Genomic DNA, 6345 nt, shown 5'->3' on the forward strand with positions numbered 1-6345 from the left:
ATTTTAATATCTAAGTCTTAACACTGAAGATGTCTTGATATGTAAGATATCATACTACCCAGGATATCCCAGAATGGATTTTAGATTCATTAGATTTCAGAGAGTGGCTGGAGTTTAATACATAAAGTACTCTTATTTATTGTAGTAACATTAGCATACCTGCAGATTTATTAAATAATTGTTCCTAGAATAGAAGGATGGAAGCACATGGTTTAGTGGTTAGGTTGTTGAATTCATGATCATAAGATTGTGGTTTCAATTCCTGGACTGGGCAATATAAGATTGTGGTTTTGCTTATGGCCATTCATGTTGAAAGCACTGGTTCTCGTCCGATCACCGAAGTTAAGCAATGTCAAACCTTGTTAGTACTTAGATAGGTGGCCGCTTGGGAAACCTAGGTGCTGTAAGCGAGAAAAAGAAAAAAGGGGTGGCGAGCTGGCAGAAACGTTAGCATGCCGGGCGAAATGCTTAGCAGTATTTCGTCTGTCGAGGTTGACTTTGCCTTTCAAACTTTTGGGGTCGATAAATTAAGTACCAGTTACGCACTGGGGTCGATGTAATCAACTTAATCCATTTGTCTGTCCTTGTTTGTCCTCTCTGTGTGTAGCCCCTTGTGGGTAATAAAGAAATAGGTACTTCATCTGTCTTTACGTTCTGAGTTCAAATTCCGTCGAGGTCGACTTTGCCTTTCATCCTTTCAGGGTTGATAAATGAAGTACCAGTTATGCACTGGAGTCGATGTAATTGACTTAATCCATTTGTCTTCCCTTGTTTGTCCTCTCTGTGTGTAACCCCTTGTGGGCAATAAAAGAAATAAGATTGTGGTTTTGGTTCCTGGACTGGCTGATGCATTGTCTTCGTAAACAAAACATTTCATTTCAAGTTACTCCAGTGCACTCAGCTGGTACAAAAGAATAAACATGCAATGGACAGTTTCCCATACAGGAATAAATATTTACACCAGAGAAACTGGAAAACTGACCCAATGCTCTTTATGGAGGAATGTGGACTAACCAGTATAGAAGTTTGTGTGTGTGGGGTTAATCTTTTAACCCTTTCGTTACTAACCCGGCTGAAACTGGCTCTGGCTCTGTAGTACAAATGTCTTGTTTTCATAAGTTTTGAATTAAAATCTTCCACCAAACCTTACTCACAATTTATGTTCCTAACACTAGATTAATGATAACTAAGTTATTTTACTTAACTCTTTGTTATATTTAAAGTAATTGAAAGAAACACAGAGCATCTCAAAATAAATACAGTAATGAAAGGGTTAAATTAACCCATATATTAGACTGGTACTTCCTTTTATCAACTAGGAAATGGTGAGAGGCAAAGTTGATCTTGGTAAGATTTTAACTCAGGACATAAAGACCTGGAACAAATACCACAAGGCAATTTTTATCTGATGCTCTAATGATACTGGCAATCCTCTGTCCTTAGCAAAATTTCATCACCATCATTATTTAACATCAGCTTTTCTATGTTTTGCATTGGTCAAACGTGATGTGGTGGACAATGAAAAACCAGGCTGATGACAGTCAAGGCTGATCTGGAACCCAACCCAGGTCCCCATATCTATGGCATTCGCCGCTGGAATAAGGAGTGGTTGGAGATCACGCGATCATTAGCCTCAAATCGCCAGGTCTGGTTGGTGTTTGTGAGAGATGCAGCATTGAGGATGAATGAAGCCAGCTCAACCCACCCCGGGTGAATGCTGTCACAAGATAAGCAGAGAATTTGTTGTTCATACAGTTAAAGGAACTAAATAAGTAAGTTTACTCTAGTTGTCATGTTAAGTTTCTTCTTTTTAGGACAATACACTGAAGTGAACTATATTAAGTCACTGTGGTACTTTTTATCTACTCAACTATTCATCATAAATTTAACAGAGCTAAATTGAATTAGTGAGAAATGTATGCACTTTTGAACGCTTGTTTATGATTTGTCTCACTCTCTGAGATTTTGTATTGTGAACAAGTCCATTATTCATGTTATGTTTTGAGATTTTCCACTTTGTCCATTTCAATTTCTGGCATTCATCAGTTATTTATATTATCATCCCATTAGATACATTTAGATACGCAACTTTGCTGATGCTATCACAACATACAATTTTTATTTAATAAATTATAGTTGCAGGCTTGGGTGTGTGGTTAAGAAGCTTGTTTTCCAACCATGTCGTCTTGGGTTCAGTCCCACTGTACAGCAAATTGGGCAAGTGTTTTCTACTACAGACCTAGGCTGACCAAAACCTTGTGAGTGGATTTGTTAGATGGAAACTGAAAGAAGCCTGTCATATATGTATGTGTGTGTGTGTGTGTATGTGTATGTGTACATATCGCCCGCCACTTTTGTTGTTTAAATAAGATAAATCGTAACATAGTAGAAGTAATGGAAATTGTTTCTGGGATAGTATATATGCAAAAATTAACATAATTGTAATGTGTCTCATTTACATTGAGAGGATAATTTTATTTAAATTATTTTTGATTTAAATTAAATTTTGTAGTTAGTTAGTTAGTTAGTTAATTTTTTGGCTCAAAAAGCAAAAAGCAAAAAGCAAGGCCATTGAGATGAAATCGTCGCAGATAGAGCTTTACGGAATGACCCCGCAGCCGACGTAGTTTAAGATTTTGAGGAAAATATTAATAAAAAATTTTTGCTTATAAAGTAATGGGTATAGAAATATTTTTTTATATGTACTGAGAAGGATGAAGATTATATGGTTTAACTATTGTAAAATTTAAATTTTGTACCTTTTGCATAACGGTTTAATAATATTATTTAATAAATATGTATACCCTTGTCTAGACATAATGTGATTAATACAAATGAGCATCATCATCATATAAGTGAGGTTGTTCATTTCTAGTCTTCCATGAAAAACATGTCTGGCCCATGGAAAATTATTACTTTACTAGGAAACAGTGAGGGTTGGGGACTGGAAAGGCATACATAAACAACAAATGAGGGGACATAACTAGTGCAATAATGTTTTACTTGTTTCAGTCATTGGACTGTGGCCATACTGGGGCATCACCTTGAAAGTACTTTTTTTTTAAAGCCTGATTCTTATTTTAATGGCCTCTTTTGCTGAACCTCTAAGCTATGGGGACACAAACAAACCAACATTGATTGTCAAGTTGGATAAACACAAACACAAAGACACATGCACGCATGCACATACATACATACATACATACATACATACACACATACATGCATGAATACATACCTACTTACATACATACATGCATACATGCATACATACATGCATACATACATACATACATACATACATGCATGAATACATACATACTTACATACTTACATACATACATACATACACACATACATGCATGAATACATACATACTTACATACATACATACATACATACATACTACATGCATACATACACACATACATGCATGAATACATCCATGAATACATACATACTTACATACATACTTACATATATACATACATACATACATACATACATACATTGCTTTGAGGTGTATTTAATCAAATGAATAGATCCCAGGACTTATTTTTTTAAAGCTTGACACTTATTCTATCCATTACTTTTGCTGAACCGCTAAGTCACGGGAATGTAAACAAACCAAGATCAGTCATCAAGCAATGGTGGGGGCCAGACACAAACACACACACACACACACACACACACACAACGGGTTTCTTCCAGTTTCCATTTACCAAATCTACTCACTGAGCCTGGGTTTATAGTAGGAGACACTTGCCCAAGGTGCCAAGCAGTAGGACTGAACCTGGAACGATGTGATTAGGAAGCAAACTCCTTACAACACCTTACAACATAGCTGCGCGAACAATTGGAAACACATGGATACTAGAGTGACCTAATTTATCTTTACTAATTGCATGAACAAAAGAGAAAATGTGATTGTCACAATAAGCTGATGAGTAAAACGTAGAATCAAGAACCGAAAGAATGAGAATATCACAGTGACCTAATTTAGTGAAAGTTGAACTGTAATGATCAACTTTCTTAAAATGACATCATGCATATTAATGACAACTGGAAATCTTGGAATAATCTCAGTTCTGATAATTTGAACATCATACAGTTCAATGGTTTTTTGCATAAAATACAAAAATATGGAAATATTCCTTTCAAAGAAAATTTTAAGAAATTTTTTTCAGATATTCAATAGTAGTGAAATAAATGTATACAACAGACTTCGGTTTAAGTGGAAATTTATTTCATGAAAACAGAGAGTAAATTGCTATTTTTAAATCAGTATGGAATATCTTCGTTAAAAATAATTGAATCAAAATTGGGCTAATGGGCCTAAGACAGACTACTGAGCTGCAAAAGTATCTAAACATTAAAGTTTCAATCAATGTGATTGTTAAACACTATGCCAGTCCTGATTGAGGAGATATGTGACTGTAAGTATTACATCAATAGCCATCTTATCTGTTTGGAGGAATCATGGACTTCCTTCTAAAACATCTCCCATTATCTCAAGCTTGCTAAAGATTAATGCAGTTGTGTATGTGTGTATGTGTGCGTGTGTACATACATACATACATACATATCTTTATATATAAAAGTGAGGTTGTGTGCTGTCTGTCTCCTACGATTTAGATTCCTAACTACTCCCACATTTTGCGGTGCAGTTTAACCAAAACCGGGTATCTTATAGTCGTGATTCATATCGAGCCCTTCTAGGTATTAGTGCGGGTCTACGATGAGTCTACGATTAGTCTACGATTTAAAAAAAAATTTACCATCAATTTTTCCCATTTTTAATGCATTTTTAGCATATATAAGGGAAGTAACTCTCTAAAAATTTATTATTAAATCTCAGAACATAAAAAGCTACAGTAACCCCCCCCCCCTTTGTGGTTAGCCATATTGAGATGGCTATTATACTTTACATCTCTAAAAATGCTTATATAGTTATTTCCCTTACAAACCCGAGCAACGCCGGGCGATACTGCTAGTATATATATATATAAAATATAAATAGAGATAAAACTACTATTATGCAATTCAAACAGTGATAGACATAAACCAAAACATAAATAACAAATAATATATATTTTTATAAAACATATAACTAGATCTCAAAAAGTATAAAAATGAAACACTTTTTGAGATGTAGTTATATGTTTTATAAGAATATATATTATTTGTTATTTATGTATTGGTTTATGTCTATCACTGTTTGAGTTGCATAATAGTGGTTTTATCTCTAATTTATATTTTATATATTTATATTGTGAAATTTGATTTAGTACTAAATTGAATTTTTCTCTGTAAGTTTGGAGTTATACTCCCAAATATTATTATATATATATATATATATATATATATATATATATATGAGCAAAACGCCCTCCCCACCATCTAATGGACGGTGCTGAGTTGTCAAACATTTAAACCAAATTTTCTCAAAACAACTTGTCCGACCGTCCCATAGGCCTCCCCTTTGAGAAACACTGATTTAACCTAAATTTGAGACACCAGCAAAAGAAGAAATAAAGATAGACTTTTTTCTATTCCAAAGAAAAACGATTTTATTCACTTTATCGATCACATTCTCACCTGGAATCGATTTTTGTAATTTTTTCAAGACTTATACACTCTCTGATACCGTCGGTATCTACATATCAAATTTGAGTGCAATTGGATGGAGGATGCCCGAGATCTTAGAAGACACACACACACACAGACAAAATGGATTTTATATAATAGATATACATACATATATATCAAGTATGTACCGTCAGTAATTGCTCAGTGTAGGCAGTTGGTGAAGTTTATGTAGTAAAACACACAAAAAATTAAGTGAAACACAGGTGCGTGACTGGTATGGAGGTAGAATTACTTCAGCCTTTATAGCACATAAAGAAAACGTTGTTGTAGGAATGTACACAGCACATGTACTACAGCAGTACTATGCATAGTTTTAATACTGAAACTGAATGGCAGGAGTGAATTATGCCAACCTAATCTACAAAAAGAAATAAGATATTTTGCATTTTATGCATAGCAATCAGAGTAACCTTCATAATTTTATTGAATTAGGTGCATATTTTGCCATAAAAGGAAAACGTTACTTTCGATCTATTTTATTCAGGGTAGGCATTGCCTACCTTGCCTACCCAGGTGGCATGTCCCTGATATCTATTTATAGTTATTTTGAATATAGAGATACCTCTAGAAAGGATGTTATCATCCAAGCTTCACCAGTTTAATCTTATATATTGATGTAAAAGTTCATGAGTCCAGTATAACTTAATGGTATTGGTGTTTATTGATTAACTATGGAAACAATTGTAGGTTACAGAG

The 6345-nt window shown here is 34.2% G+C and overlaps 1 pseudogene; it reads left to right on the forward strand.

Annotated features, from left to right (window-relative positions):
• Window positions 1-292: 292 nt before the first annotated feature.
• LOC115220845 lies at window positions 293-410 on the forward strand (annotated as a pseudogene).
• The last annotated feature ends 5935 nt before the right edge of the window (window positions 411-6345 follow it).

Source organism: Octopus sinensis, linkage group LG1 (assembly GCF_006345805.1).
Source record: "Octopus sinensis linkage group LG1, ASM634580v1, whole genome shotgun sequence".
Taxonomy (NCBI): domain Eukaryota; kingdom Metazoa; phylum Mollusca; class Cephalopoda; order Octopoda; family Octopodidae; genus Octopus; species Octopus sinensis.